This window comes from Ursus americanus, chromosome 7 (genome assembly GCF_024610735.1).
Source record: "Ursus americanus isolate L20-20 chromosome 7, mUrsAme1.1.p, whole genome shotgun sequence".
NCBI lineage: Eukaryota > Metazoa > Chordata > Mammalia > Carnivora > Ursidae > Ursus > Ursus americanus.
Window position 1 is genome coordinate 24,121,223 of NC_142133.1, and position 18,334 is coordinate 24,139,556.

The window sequence follows — 18,334 nt, forward strand, 5'->3', positions numbered from 1 at the left end:
TGTCTTGATTCTGTCTTCTCTTTTAAGAAAAGTGATCAGAGTACACAGTATGGAGAAAGAATGCCCAGAAGGTTGGACACCGACACGCATATTCCTAAGGACTTCCTTCTATTTTTCAGTAATAAGGGTTGCTTATCTATCTTTGGTTAATTAATTAAATCTACTTTTAAAAAATAAAGCATTGTTTCTTTAAAAAAAGACTTACAAAGGTGTCATTAATTCACGAATTAATCTTGACCCTCTTGGTTCGTACATTCATTCATTCATACATAATCCGGTATTTGCATCTATGTGCCATAAACTAGATTAGACCCAGGAATGCAGCAGTAGGGACAATCCAGTCCCTCCACTTATGCAGTTAATGTACCAGTAGAAGGATAGACTTTGAACAATCAATTGCCCATGAGTTGAGTAATATGCAGTGGAAGTACAAAGTGCAATGAGAGCTTAAAGCAAAATGTTTTAGGTTAAGCTTCTCAGAAGCAGACTCTGAGCTAAGAATTGTTGTACAAGGGAAGTGCTCTGCAGAGAAGCCAGAAATTAAATGAAGGAAGGGTAAGAAGACAGGAGAAGAAACCAAGCGAGGTCATAATTTGTGGAGGTATCTTAGGCCTGATGCTTCAAGAGAATGTTGGAGTGTAAATGAACACTTCAGAGTTTGTCCTGAGCCAAGGTAAGTAAGCTGGTTTTACCCTGCCACACCAGCTCGTCCCTTGTGAAGGACCAGATACGGAGCAAGGGCATGGGCATGGTGAGAATGTTAATTCCATGTACTTCCAGCTCTCTGCACAAGTGGCTCAGGGAGCCTGAGGACAGTAGGCCAAAGAAGAGTCACAGTTGTAGGCCACCGGAGGCAAAATTGCATAAAAGCTGGGAGGTGGGCAGACAGAAACGATAAAGGGGATCCAAGTGGGGTCTGGATACAACACGAACAATTTCCATTAGTGTTGCATCCTGCTCATTGTTCTGATCATTTGCATCTAACATGTAAGTCACGGCTTCTTCCAGATGGCGGTCATCATAATTTCTAGGGAAAAATCTACAAGAATGAACAGGATGAACTACAAGCCTTGTTGGTGCAGTGGGTCCCAAGGCTCTAGTTGATTTTCATTACCTTTTCCCTTGCCACTTATTTTCAGTTCCTCTCAATCTTAGCTAGTGCTTCTGCTAGTCCAAGTGGCTTACCAGGTGGTATGACCTGGATTTTCCTCTTTGCTTTTCAGTTTTGAAATTTTTATTGTCCTGTCCAAGCTCAGAGAGTCTTCCCTCAGCTGTATCAAGTTTCCTAATGAATCCATCAAGGGTATTCTTCATGTCTGTCACAGTGCTTTTGGTAACTACTATTTATCTTTGATTCTTTTGTAGAATTCCATATCTCTGTGTTTACAGTATCCATCTTTTCTTAAATGTTGTCTACTTTTTTGCATTAAATCCTTTAGCATATTAATCATTGTTTGTTTGTTTTTTTAATTCCTGGTCGAGTAATTCCAACATTCCTGTCATTTCCGACTGGTTTTAATGCTTGTTCGGTCTCTTCAAACTGTGTTTTGTTTTGTTTTTTTTCCTTTTAGTATGTCTTGTAAAATTTTTTGAAATTTTTGAAAGGTGAACATGACATACTAGATAAAAGGCGGCTAGTAGGGGCACCTGGGTGGCACAGCGGTTAAGCGTCTGCCTTCGGCTCAGGGCGTGATCCCGGCGTTATGGGATCGAGCCCCACATCAGGCTCCTCTGCTGTGAGCCTGCTTCTTCCTCTCCCACTCCCCCTGCTTGTGTTCCCTCTCTCGCTGGCTGTCTCTATCTCTGTCGAATAAATAAATAAAATCTTAAAAAAAAAAGAAAAGGCAGCTAGTAATGTAGTGATGAGGTGTGAGGAGAGGGGAAGCAGTCTAATGTCCTGCGGGTAGGTCTCAGTCTAATAGTGACACTGAGCTCCTGGACTATGAGTTTTATCAGTGCTTCTCAACTTTTTTCTTCCCTTAGGTGAGACAGAATGGCTAGAGGGGGTAGTTGGGCATTTCCCTTCCTCTAGGAGGCTGGGACGTGATAAAACCCCAGCAGGTTTTTAACCCCAGTAAGCAAGCCTTACTAAGAACAGAATGATCTGGCATATTTTTAAATTAAAATTAAAATTTTAAATTTAAAAATTTTCCTTTTCTCCTTCTCTGTTGAAAGCACAAAGAGATTTTCCTGTGATGTTCACTGTGAGGACCTGGTAGAGTTTCTGGAGGGAAAACTCACAAACCTGTGTGGGTGCCCCTATGACTGGGTCCCCTGAAGTTTTAAACTCTCAAACTTGCCTGCCCTGAGGCTCCAGCAATTCATCAATTACAAGTCAGGTTTTCCAACATTGGCACTGCTTCCCATGGTGGTTTCTGCTCATGGATTTCTTCTCCAGTGAGTTGTGATTCTGTGCATTCATCTGTCTGTCTCCGCAATTTGGACAGTATCAGTTTGTCCTGTGAGCTTCCTTCCCTAACGGATCTGAGAAAAGTTGACGATTTTTCAGTTTGTTCAGATTTTTACTTGTTGTAATTGAGTGATGGCTTCCGAGTTTCCTATGTGCCAGACAAGAAACCAGAAGTCCAATCTCCACTTTTCATTAGACTTCTTGCTCCACTGAAGTCTACTCTTTGGCTATGTGTTTTACAAGTGGTGACGTCTCCATCTTTTTGGTTGCTTAAAACAAAACCCGTAGAGCCATCTCTGACTTCTCTTTTGTTTTTCCTCACATCAATCTGTCAGCAAATCCCACAACATTACCTTTAAACGTATCTATTATCCCACCACTTCTCATCGTCTCCACAGCTGATTTTCCGGTCTGTATCACCATGTTGTCACGTCTTGAAATGGCAGCAACTTCCCATCTGACCTTCCTGGGAGCCTTGGCCTGTCTATGGTCACCACAGAGCAACCGGGGCAAACCCATCACAACTTAAGTTAGATCATGTCGCTCCCTACTTCAAAAACGTCCAAAGGCTTTACATCCTCCTAAGAATAAAATCCAAAGAACTTGAGGGGCTCATGAGTCCCCCTATTATCTCCTGACCCTTTCTCCTGTTACTTTTCTCCTCACACACTCCATTATAGGAACACTGGCCATCTTTCCCTTCCTTGAACTCAGGAGATGTAATTCCTTACGTCGCTTGCACTGGCTGTCTCTCTGAGAAGGCTCCTTCCTTGCTATCCCCACTGCTAATCTCTTACACTCCTTCAAGTCCTTCCTCATCACCCTGTGTACGATTGCAACTGCCTCCACTCATATTCTGTCTTTCTGGGCTCCATTTTATTCATTTTTACCATAGCACTAATCACCTTTGTACATACTAACATACAGTTTACTTTTTACTTACTAGGTAGTATATAGAATATAAACTTATGAATTCAACAATCCTTTTTGGTTTGTGTTCCAAGTGCCCAAAACATGCCTGGAATGTGGTAGGTGCCCAAGAGGTGTTAGGCTTTTTTAATGAATAAATTAATTATTGTGGTCTTCAAATGGATCTTGAAAAATCTCAACTGCAAGATAACAGTTCAAATTATTTAATACAGCAGATGATGGAGCAGGGTGTGTCCCAAAAAAGTCGACGGGACTAGAATTAGATAAAACCTTGCCAGTGTCCAGAAACAGAGAAACTAAACTGATACACAAAACAGAAACAAAATCTTATAAAACCAACCAACAACAACAACAAGGGACAACAAAATCCATCATTCTGCTGTCCTAGTGTGTTTTATCACTGTAACTATTGACTCACATTATAAGTTCTTCTACAGAAAATTATTTCCATGGCAAGATGTTCAGTTTCTAGCTTATGATATGAACCCATAAAAACAACACCACAACCACCCCCAGCCACAGAAAAACACAACAAACAAAACTTGGTAGCATGCAGATGATTATATATACGACTATAAATAAGAAAGTAATACATATGAAGCTATACATTATACTTATTTTAAAATTAAGCAATTTGGGGCGCCTGGGTGGCACAGCGGTTGGGCATCTGCCTTCGGCTCAGGGCGTGATCCCGGCGTTGTGGGATCGAGCCCCACATCAGGCTCCTCTGCTATGAGCCTGCTTCTTCCTCTCCCACTCCCCCTGCTTGTGTTCTCTCTCTCGCTGGCTGTCTCTGTCTCTGTCAAATAAATAAATAAAATCTTAAAAAAAAAAAAAAGAAAGTATAAAAAAAAATAAAATAAAATTAAGCAATTTATACAAAGAAGGGACAAATTAATAAGTACTAATGCTTTAAAAATATTACAATGTAATTTTTTTTGCAATTAGCATTTGAAATTAAATATTCATGCACACTGACACTTTATATGCACGTGTTAGCTTATTATGTCGGTTCTGGATTTCTTACAGAAAGATTTCAATCCTGAGTGAAAGATCAATGGCATCCAGTGGGGGTTGTCTTTAATTATCATTTCTTTCACAGTCTAAAGGGACTGTTCCGACTAGAGAAGCAACTAGCATTTTATTTTGACAGTTATTTGAATTATAATGAAGAATAAGAGGCTCTTATACATTTATGGTTTTGGAGAAGCAATCTGTGGAGAAATGCATTTTGTGTAGCTTCAATCGAATTCAGTGGGGCTTCTACAAGAGAGAGAAAAAAGGGAGTTATTAGAAGATATACAAGTCATTTCATTCTTAAAGCAGTGCTTTTGGTCTTTGATGACACTGGAAACTCTCTCTTTATATTCCGTACTTCCTATCTGGAATGAACCACTTCTTTTTTCACTGCTAAGTCAACCCTTCTTCATTTTTAATTCCTCCTCCAAAGTTGTCCAAACAGTAAATAATAATAATAGTAGTAAAAAATAATAATAACAATAATAATAATATTTCTGGTGTCTGTGTTTTGTAAGCAACTGTTGTTGTGAAGGCTCTCGTCTCTCTCTCCTCTCTTTCCTCCTTTAGGAACGACTCTGAAATTTTTCTCGGATGTCTCTACCAGACCATGTCGATTACTCCATGATGACAGACCCCATTGTTACTTCTCAAGCTTCTCACTTAACGTACCAAAGCTCTATGGGTTTTGGGACCAAATGAAGTAGGCTTTGGCACTCTCTTTGTATGTATGTGGCTTTCTCTGTTACACAAAGACAGCCCGTACTAAGTCCCAGTTCCTTATAAGGGTTTCATTTTTCCCCCACACCTCCCCTCAACAGTCACCACCATGAAACTGGACTGGATGGCACTGGGGCAGCAGACGAAAGCCAGCAGGAGACACCACGCTCTGCTTAAGATTTGGTTAATGTGTCAAGCTTGCCTTTTTCTCTTAGAAATGACGTTCTTAAACTGAGTCTGTGGGCCCTTCCTGGGTCTGAAGGGACTGCGGTGAATATCTGAGCCTTGTGAATTTGTATGAACATTTTGTGAACTTAATGAGGTGTTTTTCAAAATCCCCCAAAGGTCAATAATCATAGAGATTAGCTTTCTCTCACCTCATAAAAAATATATGTCTAGTTTGCCCATCCGCCAGTCTTGTGGACATGCTGGGAAATATCTGATTTCTGTAATTTTTGGTTCAAGCTGGAGCAATTCTCCACTTCTACTGCTACCCCTAACACCACGTCAAGACAAAGGACTTGGTGGGTAGCTAGTTGCTTCAGGAGGTAATACCTGATGACGTTCCAGAGTACTGCTTTGGAGGGAGGCCACACTGGACTTAAGTCCCACCTCTACCACTTTCTGACTGACTAGCCTTGGGCAAGTCACACAGCTTGGCTAAGCCTAAGTTATAAAATGGACGTAAGACATATACCTACCTCACAGTGTGATTGTGAAGAATCTGGGAAAAGTATGGAAAAGCACATGCTTCACGATGAAAACAAGTACTTAAAAATTTATCGATGGACTGATTGGCTGAATCACCCCTTATATGTTTTCCCTGACTTTTACATATCCTCAGTAATATTGTGAGGAAATAACAGCTCAAGACTGGGTCCACACAGAAAATGTCCCCTGTACCTACAGATCTTTCCAGTTCTCCCACATAAAGCAGAAGACACTCTCTAAGAACCGAGCACTAGATATTTAGAAACGCATATATAGGGGTGCCTGGGTGGCACAGCGGTTAAGCGTCTGCCTTCGGCTCAGGGCGTGATCCCGGCGTTCTGGGATCAAGCCCCACATCAGGCTCCTCTGCTATGAGCCTGCTTCTTCCTCTCCCACTCCCCCTGCTTGTGTTCCCTCTCTCGCTGGCTGTCTATATTTCTGTCAAATAAATAAATAAAATCTAACAAAAAAAGAAATAGAAACACATATATACGCTTTATGTGCCTTTAATGAACTCAGATTCCCCTAGATTGGGTTCTTTATTTCACCAGTTTGTATGTGTAAAGAAATTATTAATAATAGCTTATAAACACATTTAGGGCAAACAGAGTTCTATGCATCTTTTTTTTTTTCAACCAAGCACATTATCATATTAAGATTTAAACTATACCTACCGAGTTCTGATATTGTGGGAGGCACATGTAAAGTATTAGATATTATTAAGTATTAATAAGTGTTAAAATATCTTTAGAACAATAGTGTATGAAACAATTTTGGTGGTTAATAGTGACTGCCTTTTAAAGACAAGATCTTCTTTAAATGTCAGTGTTATTGGGGAGCCCAGGTAGTCTCCGTGTTAAAGAGAATTGGAAAGAGATGAAACTCTCCAGCTGGATGGTCCTGCTTCAATAGTCAACCATTTAATGGGTAGCTCTTCAGGCCAAGTGCTACAAGTCTTTGTCCTGGTGCCAGTGGCAGGTGTCTCATCCTAGCCCCAGAGTTCCACTGTACCCTCAGTTCTGAGGAAGCTTGATTGCAGATCGTTGGCTTAGAGCAAAATGACAAGTCTGGTCCTTAAGGAAGAAGATTGTTTTCCAACTGGAATAAAACGGGAGCTTTCTTCCACCTGACTGATGCTGTCTGAATGTAACGTATAATTGGATCCTCTGAGCCGGTCCCCTTGTAGCCATCAACTTCTTTCTTAGTCTATAACTTTGTCTTCCCCAGAGCCTCACAGGTGTCTCTACCGACAAACCCACATATGAGCTCCATCTCAGGTGAATTCCTGCCTGAGGGAGGAAATACATCAATCCTATCCCACCACTCCAGTCATGTGACTCTGTAGCAATCAGATGCAGAGTTTCATAACACAGGGGCATGCCCTTGAACCTATTCCATAGGGCCACATTCTATTGAGATTTCCCACCTTTATTACAACATCTCCTTCTAGAACTGAAAGCTATCATTAATGACTGGGTTCTAGTTTAATAATCAGTCCAAATAGTTTTCATTGTAATATATTTTGATATTATGTTGTAGAAAGTTTGGTCATGTTGGATTGGATTTGGCCTAGGGATACAAATCGGATTAACTTTAGTGTTTCATTTTTTTCAGGAAACAAGAATAAGGCTTTTCTAGCTTGTTTCTATTTTAGTAAATGGACCTATTAGATACGGGTTGATTCTGTTTGAAAAGATTCACTAGATGTTGATTAGGTACTGTTTAATGGTTCATGGTTCAATTTAATTCAAGTAGCTAGATGGGAGCTTTTTGTTCAGATGGTTAGAGTAGTTCTGTTCTTGTTCTCCAGTCTCTACCTGCATCACAGATGCATGACATCAGATTAGGGATGTTTCACATTCCTGACCAGGCAGGCCTGGTACTGTGCAGTTGTAAAGTCACAGATGGCACATCTATGCCTTGAAAAATCAGTCTTCGAATAAAAAGAAAAGATGTCTTTTATATGGAGGGTTTGCCTTCCTTTCAAAGAGCAGGCATCTGGTGTTCTTCATGAATTTTGCTTTTTTAGGTAAACATTACAAGAAGAGATAAGACCTTTTCATGTTCTTCAGAGGGCTCCACTTGTACCTCCACTGCTAGCATAAATCGAAAGGCTGAATCCCCTAGAGACACAAGAAAAAGTGTAAATGTGGCAAGTGGCCACAGGCGCCTGAGAGTGTCACTCTCTGGGAAACCACAGATTAAGGGAAGCACAGCAGAGCAGGGCAGGAATGAAGCCACGGTGTCTGCCATCTCCCTTTTGGCAGCAGATAGGACATCAATGAGCTGAGGGACCCTAGGGACTTGGAGGACAGAAGTTTGCATGCCCTGTTGGCGCTGACACCCAAGATGAAAAGGTAGGGAGACTGGTCTTTGTCTTTGTTTAGGCCTTCCAGCTTGGATTATGGTATATCTAGAGAGCCTCAGGGATTTCCCAGTGGAATGTCATGGCTCTCAGCATGAGTAAAGAATCAGAACTGAGAGCACATAAAAGCTTTTTTGGTCATGAAGTTGCTGACTTTATTCTGGTCCTTCTGGGAACCCACTTGTAGCAGGAAAGGCTGCTGCCTAAGATCAGTGGTTCTTAAATGTTTGTGTGCAGAAGAATCCCGAGTAGTTTTTCAAAGTGGGCTTCACATCCAGAAATTCTGATTTGGTAGCTCTGGTTCATGGTCACACATACATATTTCAAACAAACATCCTGAGTGATCCTGACCTGTCAGTCTAGAACCAGTTTGGAAAACGCTGGGAAAGCAAAATCCCAATGTTTACGGCCTCAGTGGCCTCATTTCCCACAGTTTTGGGAGCCATTCTGGAAGAGACATTTTTTAAAGTACAGATAATGGAGGACACAGCTCTGAGACTCTCCCAAGAAGACCACCTACCTGCGAACTGTTTTCTGACTACCAAAACAAACACATGAACACAGCTTTGTTGGTCATGTCCTGGACAGAGGTTAGAGAAGTGCTATTATAGCTTGTGTGTATTTTCTGGTGCTGATTCAACTTCCTGAGGAATCTCTATCAGGTAAAGTGGCCCAAACTAGGAGTCAGGAGACTCTGTGACAGTTTCTTCAAATATCTATGAGGGGCACCTGGCTGGAACAGTGGGTGGAACATGCAACTCTTGATCTCAGGGTCTGAGTTTGAGTCCCATGTTGGGTGACAGATTACTAGAAAAATTAATAAATAAACTTAAATATCTATCTATCTTCTATCTATCTATCTATCTATCTATCATCTATCTATCTGCCTATCTACTATCTATCTATCTATGGGAAACTGAGCAAGTCAGTTCACTTCTCTGTGTCCTAGTTTCCTCATATGTAAAATGAGAAGGTTGGGGGCAAATGATTAAAATCCTGTGTTGTATATGTCTGTGCGCGAGTGTATCTTCTTTTAATAAATTTTCTGAGTATCTAAAAGAAAGTGAGTTTACTAATATTCCCACATTATTGTCGTGTCATTGTTGTCATCATCATAATTTTCTTCTTCAGAGAAGAAATCATATAGTGCTCTTGAGGTCAAGAAAGTAAGCTCCCAGCTGGTAGGACAGCAAAATCTTTATTTGGTTTAGATTCAGCAAATCTCCCTCACCCATTTGACATTTTCTTCCCATATTCCCATTCGGTAGCATGTATTTTATTTCTGTTCTGGATTTGGTTACCATAATCCTATGTGTTCAGAAGGTAGCAGAATATAGTAGGATATTTTAGCATAATTGTGAAACACGTGGACTTTTTGGCTGGAAAGACCAGACAGCAGATTCCTGTTTCTGAAACTTACCAGCTATTTAAATGACTAAAACCTTCTAAGCTCAATTGCCTCATTTATAAGATGGGTAGAATATGGTAACTACCTGGTAGAGCTGTCATGTGACTTGAATGAGATAATGCTTGTGAACAATTTATTGTAGTGCTCGACATGTAGCAAGAGCTCAATAAATACTAGATTTTTGTTTATGCCAGAAGTTCTCAACTCTGGCTGTACAGTAGAATCGCCTGGGAAGTTTTGAATACATTGCAATGTTTGTGCTCCACCGTAGACTAAGTCAGTACTTCTGAGGTTGGAGTCGGGGCATAGGTGTGTTTTGAAAGCTTCCCAGGTGATTCTGTGTGCGGCAATGCTTCAAAACCTCTGGTATTTGCCAAGCATCATATAGAAAACAGGAGATGATTCTTTTGGCCTCTCATGTACATATGACTATTAGACATAATCCTCACAGCTGATACAGACCTCCCCAAAGACACGGGAGAGAGGCCTGTGGTAATCACGACAGTGTCAATCCTTAACCAGTCTCTGGCTGGTGCCCCAAAGGCCAAGGTCATTATGTAGTAGCAAGAAAACAAGATGTGCCGAAGAGTCTATTTTAGCCGGTAGACTCCAAAATATTGTTCTGAATTTTGTAATCTCTGGTTTTGAGGGAACTTTTCACAATCTTCCTGGTCCTCTTGCTATTAAAAAAACAACATGACAAAAAATAGTCTATCAAAAAACTGTGAGAACTATGTAAGAAAGACATTTTCCTGAGTGTGAGGGAAGATGGATTTGGTCACTAGGGGGTTCAATATGGTTTTTCACTGGCCGCTGGTCCCCTGGTCCAACTCTGAGTACAGAACAGACCTGGTCAAGTTGATTAAATTCTGGGGGACTTTCCCTCAAGTGAGGGTAATCAGGGGCCACTCTGGCAGCCCTAGCCATGGGAAAAGCTGTTTCCAGGCTCTGGCCTCTACTCCTATAACCCTTTTTTTTTTTTTTTTTAAGATTTTATCTATTTATTTGACAGAGAGAGAGCACAAGCATGGAGAGCAGTAGTGGGAGAAGCACGCTCCCTGCCGAGCACGGAGCCCCATGTGGAACTCAATCCCAGAACAAAGGCTCAACTGACTGAGCCACCCAGGTGCCCACCCTAAGGCAGTTTTAAGTTTGAGTTTGTCTGAATAGGTAGGCAAATGCCAGCCTTCTCTAAAAGTTTTCTTTTTTCTTTTTTTTTTAAATTTAAATTCAATTAGCCAACATATAGTACATCATTCGTTTTTGAGGTAGTGACGTAGTCTCTAGTTGTTTTCTAAGACACATGGCTATACTTTGCCAGGGCTCACCTCAGAGAGGTTCCCAAAACTCTGATACAAACTAAAATGAATGAAATGACACCTCTTGCTTAGAATGGGCTGAATCAGCACATACTCAGGTAAGACAACTGCATACATAATGTACTCCAATGGGCTCTGACCCTCCCCTTTCACCTCAGGAGGCTCCAAACATTTCTGTCACAGGCTCCAAATGTATGCATTCCATCCTTATTGGAGAGTGGGCTTTGAAGGCTATAGGGAAAGTATGGAGTGGAGGGAACTAGGGTGCCTGTGGATTCCAGGAGAGCTGAAGGGAGTGTTGGGCAGTGAGAGGACAATGAACGCCTATAGGGGCAGGTGGAGAAGGCCTGCAGTGGGAGCCATAAAGTTGGTGCATTACCTTCCCAGCAGCACTGCCCCTTCTGGCTTCACAATCAGATAGTGCTAGTGGACCTGTCCAAGTAACTCAAGGAGGGTCTATCAGAGTTTTTCTTGGAGATCGATATCAACAGTGAAATCCAGATGGTGATGGTGACCGTCTATTGCAAGTTGAGAGTACGCAACAAACATGGAAGTAGGGAGGAGAGAGGGGGAGGGAGAGACCTGAAGATTCCTGTGTGCCTGAACCTGGCCTACCCCTTGGTCTTCCCAACATTGTGAGCCATTATGTTCCCTTTTTAGACCAAGGGAGGCGAATAGAGTTTCTGACACATAAAGCTCCAATACAATCCATGTGACAGTTTGACAAGAATCGGCCCTCCACATGGCAGTAACAATAGAATTTTTTCCTTAGCATTTCCTTGAATAGGTTGCCTCTTTTAACAGCAAAGTCCTTGAGCAGTACAGTTCACAGAACTATTGCCTCTGTAGGCAGTTTTCTATGGTCTGTTCCGCACATTTATTCTGCTCTGGTGGATTGAAATCTCCTCAGTTGCATTCCCGATTTAGACCCAGAACACCTAAAGTCGGGGCCTATCAGGCCTTGCTCCTACACGCTTTCATTCTTTTCAGCTGAGGCAGCTTCCCAGTTAAGTGCGGCCTTGTAACTGGTCCCTGCATAAAAGGACCAGAGCAGGTAGCACCCCTAATGATTAGAAGCCCCCACATCTGTCCTACTTCCTTTTCACAGAAACTCAGGGCTGATATTGTTTGGATCCAGAAACTAAAATAATCCATCAGGGGCATTTCTCTGGGGGGTCGAGCGGGGTCTTCAGAAAAAGACGTACTCTAGATTCTTGTGGTTAGATAGAGCTAGATAGAACTTGTTAGATGCCTTTGAAGGTGAGCACTGAAAACAGGTTTTCAAGGGATTTCGCCCACCGCTCGCCAGCAGCCTGTTCTGGAGTGGGTGTGTGCTGTTGCTCAGATCGATTTCAGGAAGCACGGTTTAGAAGAGGCAACTTTCTCAATGGTCCAGGCCGGGAAGCAGGCCGGCAAGAGCCTTCGAGTAAATGTCAGGCTGAGAAGTGATTCTTAACCTGGGGTGATTTACTCCTCCGGGAACATATGAAATGTCTGGAGACATTTGGTTGTGACACCTGGGGATGGGGTTGCTACTGCCATCAGCGAGTAGAGGCCAGAGAGGCAGCTAAGCGTCCTACAGTGCAGAGGACACTTTCCCAAACTATCTGGTCCTAAATGGTCATCGTGCTGCAGGAGAGAAACTGGGCTTATGCCATTAGCGACACTCGGGAGACATGGGGAGCTTAAGAACAGACGGACACCCTTTCCAGAGAGTCAGATATAGGACTGATGCCAGGACCAAGTGAGACTTTGTAGTTAAGGGAAGAAAGCGTTAAAAGGAGTGCAGGTCAGGAACACAGGTCCCGGGATGGCAGTGAGGTGTCTGTGCTGATTGGTCTTGTGCGGAAAGGTTAAGCTTACTTAAAGGTCCAGAGTAGAATTTCTTTCATTGTTTTTATTCCCAGCTAACATGCTAAAGTAATTCACTAAAGGAAAATAGTTACAAGTGCCACTTTTTCTTTCTTTCTCTATCCTCAGTGCCTAGAACAGACTAGGCTCAATAAGTGGCTGTTCATTGAATAGAAATGAATGGAGTACTATCTTCCTTCTGCAAAACATATGTGCATTTTTACATATAAACATAAGAATATTTACATATGTACATGTATATATGTTGTTTTGCACACACTGGAGGCATAAAATATGACTATTTATTAACCGTACACTTATTACATGAGACCTAGAGTAAGTCACTTAAGTCTTAGACTTCTCACAAAGATAATACTAACATTGATATTACAAGGGTTTTCTTTAAACTTTAAAAAAATTGAAATATATTCACACGCTGTAAGTTTACCTTCTTAAAATGTACAATTCAGTCATTTTTAATATGTTGAAAAATTTGTGCAGTCATCATCACTATCTAATTCAAGTACATTTTCATCCCCCAAAGGAAGCCCTGTTCCCATTACTGGGCCCCATTCCCTCCATTCTTTGGCAACCACTAATCTACTTCCTCTCTCTATAGATTTCTCTATTTTGAATATTTCATATAAACATAGTCATACAGTGTGTGGCCTATGGCATCTGGCTTCTTTCACTTAGTATAATGTTTTCAAGGTCCATTGACTATAGAATATATCAGTAATTCATTCTTTTTAAAAAGCTGAGTAATAGTCCATGGAATGGGTATACCACCTTTTGTTTTATCAGTTGGTGGACATTTGGATTATTTTCTCTTTTTGGCTGTTATGAATAATGCTGCTATGAGCATTTGTATTTAAGTTTTTGTGTGGATATATGTTTTCTATCCTCTTTGGTATGAATTAGGAATGGGATTAGTGGGTCATATGGTAACGTTAGATTTAACCTTTTAAGCAACTACAAACTGCTGTCCAAAGCAGTTGTACCTTTTTACATTCTTGCCAACGATGTACGGAGGTTCCAGTTTCTCCAGATTCCTGGCAACACTTGTTATTTTCCATCTTTTTAAATTATAACCATCCTAGTGGGGATGAAATGGTATCTCATTGTGGTTTCGATTTGTATTTCCCTAATGACTAATGAGGAACATCTTTTCACGTGCTTGTTGGTCATTTGTCTATCTTTCGGAGACATGACTCTTTGAGTCCTTCACCCATTTCATAATTGGTTTGTTTTTGTTTTTGTTGTTGAGTTGTCACATGTATTTTGGAGAAATTTATACAAAAAAAAAAGAATCGTTGACGTATACATTGTGATGCAGGAGTGACTTCAGTTGGATAGAGTTAGGAGACGGGGCATGTGGCCAAGGACACCATCTAGTATAGCATTGTCCTGTTAGTCAGAGGTCACCAACCATCGTATAGATGGCTGCTCTTTGGGTCAGGGGTTGATCCTGGTCCAAAGAGCTGTGGTCTTAGGATCTAAAGCATGGAAATCTATATATGAAAATTAACTGGCTAATTCATCTGAAGTGATGTTGAGAGATGGTGGGCATTCAGGGTGTAGGTGCAGCTCAATAATGATAGTTTTTTGGGTTTCATTTGCCATATGAAGAGAATGGTACCCAGAGATATGAGAATCTTGCTCAAAGTTATATAAGGTTTAGTATTAGATCCAGGCCTCCTGATTTGCCAGTTCAGTGTTCATGCCATATTGTCACACAATTTCTCTACCTATCTTAAGAAGAATTTGATGAAACAAGATTCTAGATCATACAAGGAAGTTATCACAGATATAGGAAAGATTTTTTTTAATTGTTGGTGTTTGGGGTTAAATTTAATAGAAAAAGAATCTCATCAATGTCATGAACAAAACAGTTACACTCTGACCGAAGGGAAGTGTCTTTAATCTCCTAATGGCTCTATGACTGTAACCTCACCGGGGCTCAGGTATATCTTCAGGCCACCATTTTGTCCTTAACTCATTGCTGGCCAATCTGGGCCTTCAGAGCCCATCCTTCATCGGCTCTACTCTTGTCTCAGCTGCAGAGGATGCAGAGGTCACGCTATCTTCCTCTGCCTTTTGCTGCAAAATTGTCAGGGGCTCTGTCCACTACAGAGAGCTAAGATTGGCTTGCCTCAAGAGTTAGGGTTCGTAAGTTAACACCCTCATCTCAGGTCAAATGGCCTTCCTTTCTTAGTCTGCTTGAAAATTAAAACTCAAGACTTCTCTTTATTAGATGTGAGAGGACATGTGCTCTAAAAGAAAGGACATGACCTAACGTCAGTTCTGCTACCTACTATCTGGGTATCCTTTGGGATGTTATCTTGCACCTCTGAATCTTTACAATGGAGATAATAATATCCATAATATTATGAGGACTAAACTGGATAATATATGTAAAGATCCTAGAAATATGTTTGATTTGTATGTGTTGCACCACATTTTTTCCTTCTATCCTTGTAAAACATCAATTTGTGGAAATTCATTCTTTTACCCATTGTCAAATACAAAGTAAAGAAGCAGTGTCAGTGTTCCAAATCTGCTCAGGATGTAAATATTTTCATTAGATTTGTTCTTCAGTAGTGATATGTTGACTCAGTATTGTCCCAGTTATGTTGGTGGTTTTTTTAGCTGATATCAGGCCTAGCTAAGACCAGAGAACAATGGGAAGAGAAGACCAAGCAGCTTACATCTATGAAAAAACCAGGGATCACAGAGAAATAAGAGAAGGCTCAGGGCTCAGGCCCAAATACAACATTCCTTTACTCCTTTAGTGATTATTTATTGAGTGCTTCCTATGAGCTAAACACTGGGTGGGCTTGGCACTGGAGCCATAGTCACAAGTAAGTCATGGTTTGCGGTAGATTAATTGCTAAACTGACCCCGTTTTCCACTCCTCCCTTTATCCACACCTTTTGAAACAGGAACTTACAGCTGGCCCCTTCCTGAAGCAGAGAATATTTTTCTACCCCTCGAATCTGACTTGGTCTTGGGACTTATTTAGGCCAACAGAATGCAGCAAACAGACAATATGCTAGTTAGTCCCAAAGCTGGGACTCAAGAGGCCATACACCTCTCCCTTGCCCTCTTGGAACCCTATCTGGGTGTTCTGTGCTGAAGGATGACAGAACACACGGGGAGAAACAAGGGACCCCAGACATAACCAGTGAACTTCCAGAACAAGCTACTGAGTGCAGAAAGGAGTCCAGCTGAGATCTGAAGAATGGTCTGGTGGCTTCTGGAATCATGGGCTGTCATTTTAAGCTTCTGTGTCTTGATGTGGTTTATTTTGCAGTAAGAGCAAACTGATCTAGAGTACCTGACCTCAAGAAGCTTAGAATCCTACAGTTGCAAAGGCCAAACTCAGGTTTGCAGAAAAAGGAGACCCCACCATAACTCTTCAGAAGACAAAATAAAGCCATAGTACTTTCCTGATGTGATGTTCAAGGGACAGGCTGTTAGGCGTGACCAAACTGAGGAAGTGTACAAGTTGAGTAAAGATTTATTCCTTTTTTTACGGTGACAGGAGGCAAAGAAATACCCTAACCGAAAGAAACCTGAGAGTACGTCTCATTATTAAATGTCATTTAGTGTGCATTTGGTAATATTCTTGCAACAAGGTGGTGCTCGTGGACATAATTCCAGAACTGGGGCCCAGGTCTCTTGAGCCCAGAAGTTTCATGAACTGAGCCCTGCTCTCTCTAGTTTCAATTAGGCCTCAAGATCTGGAGACTTTCTTCATGAGCTTGCTTTAAATATTTGAAGTGCTGCAGCAAATTCTTTTTTGAAAGAATAGTAAACTTTTTAAATTAATCTGTGAGGTAGCTTATTTTGATCCTTATGACAGTTCAGCATCAACACCAAGTTTATTCCAAATACAGCTCAATTTCCTAACAATATGCCAGATACTGTGGCTTCTCTCTAATTCATGGAACTGGGTCAAGTAGACTTCCAGGAAGTAGTATCCAAAGCCTCTTGTAATACTACAACCCCACTGCGATAAGCAAAATTCAGACAATAAGCAAGTGACTGATTAAGGCTTGAGATCTTCATTTTATGGGGATTTTCATTTTTAATAATGTTTGTCATTGAAGGATTTGGCCAATATACCAATTTCAAGGCTCAAATTTCTCTTTCATCCGAATGTGAAATTGCTTCACGCTGTATTCAAATATTACTAGTACTATTGCTACTGCTATTACTACCACTATTACTCACACGCACACCTGTTCTCTAACACTATTATATGCCTTTCACTGTGCTGTTTATATATAACCTCATTTTCCTTATAAGAAACTTTTAAAGGCTGGTATAAGATTATTATCTCCATTTTGCAGATGAGGAAATTGAGGTTAAGAACCACTTAGGCAATTGCTTAGAATTGTATAGATATTTAGAGTATAACCTTATATGTGAGGTCAGGATTCTTGAGTCTAAATCCAGTTTTCTTTCCACTATTCTGCTGCCTTCTCTGTAAAATGGAGGTGGGATGTCTCTCCTGCCATCCTCATAAGGCAGAAGGAAGAGACAAGTTATATAAATGTTTAAAGTATAATTTGAATATAATGTTTTAAGTGAGCCGGACAAATGACTTTGAGGAGACCGTCGAGGAAAGAGCAGAGATAGAGAAAGAGAAACGAAAGAGATAGGAATAGGAAGCCAACGTTCACTCATTCATTCACTCATCCGGGATGTATTAACTGGACATTGACTATGTGCCAAGCTCTCTTCTAGGCCCTGAGAATACAGTGAGGACAAAAAGGACAGGGTGCCTATCTTTGTGAAACTGAATTCTAAGTAGAAGATCCACACTGTAGACAATTAAATAGGGCATTTATCAGCTGTGATACATTATTTGGATACAATGAGTATGGTGATGTGATAGAGCCCAGTTGAGGGGGCTGTTATAGTCATATGACTGCTTAGAGGAGGGGACACATAAGACCCCATACCAATATTTCCTTCATAATAGGAATAACGATGATGGTGGTGTTTTATGCAACTTGCCACCATCTTCTTCTTGAAGTCCTCGCCTTTCCTTTTTTGACTTCCTAGTTTCACACTTATTTGGATTTCCTTCTATTTCTGCCCCTTTAACTGATATCTCTTCTTCCACCCCGCCTCTAAATGGTGAACTTCAGAAACATGTCCTGAACGGAACTCTTCACTTTCACCCTCAAAGCTGTTTCTCCCTATAGTCTTCCAAATTTGGGGAAATGGCAGGGGAACCCACCCTCTCAAACCTGGAGATTTTCTTGATACACCCTCTCTTTCGTATCTAATACATCAGCACATCCTGCCAATTCCAACTGTTCAGATGATCTTGGCTCTCTCCTCTGCTCTGGAACTCCTTAGATGACAGTGACAAATCTTTTTCCTGGCCTCCTGCACAGGTTCCCAAAATGGCCCCCTGCTTCACCTCTTGCCCTCCTCCATTTACTTAGAAGCCCTTTAAAAGTAGAAACCCCATCATATTACTCCTCTATTTAAAGTCATTTAAATGTTTTCCTTTGTAGTAGGAACGAAATTGACCTCCTCATGATGGTTTCAAAGATCTCCATCATCTAGCTCCCGCCTGTCCCTCT

General features: G+C 41.1%; 1 long non-coding RNA gene across 1 annotated transcript in view; it reads left to right on the forward strand.

Annotated features, from left to right (window-relative positions):
- Positions 1 to 447: 447 nt before the first annotated feature.
- The window catches only part of LOC123786114 (uncharacterized), a 36,135-nt gene continuing 18,248 nt past the window's right edge, over positions 448 to 18,334 (forward strand). Inside the window, exon 1 of the long non-coding RNA XR_015725076.1 lies at positions 448 to 673. This is a non-coding gene — a long non-coding RNA (uncharacterized LOC123786114). The remainder of the gene's footprint in view (positions 674 to 18,334) is intronic.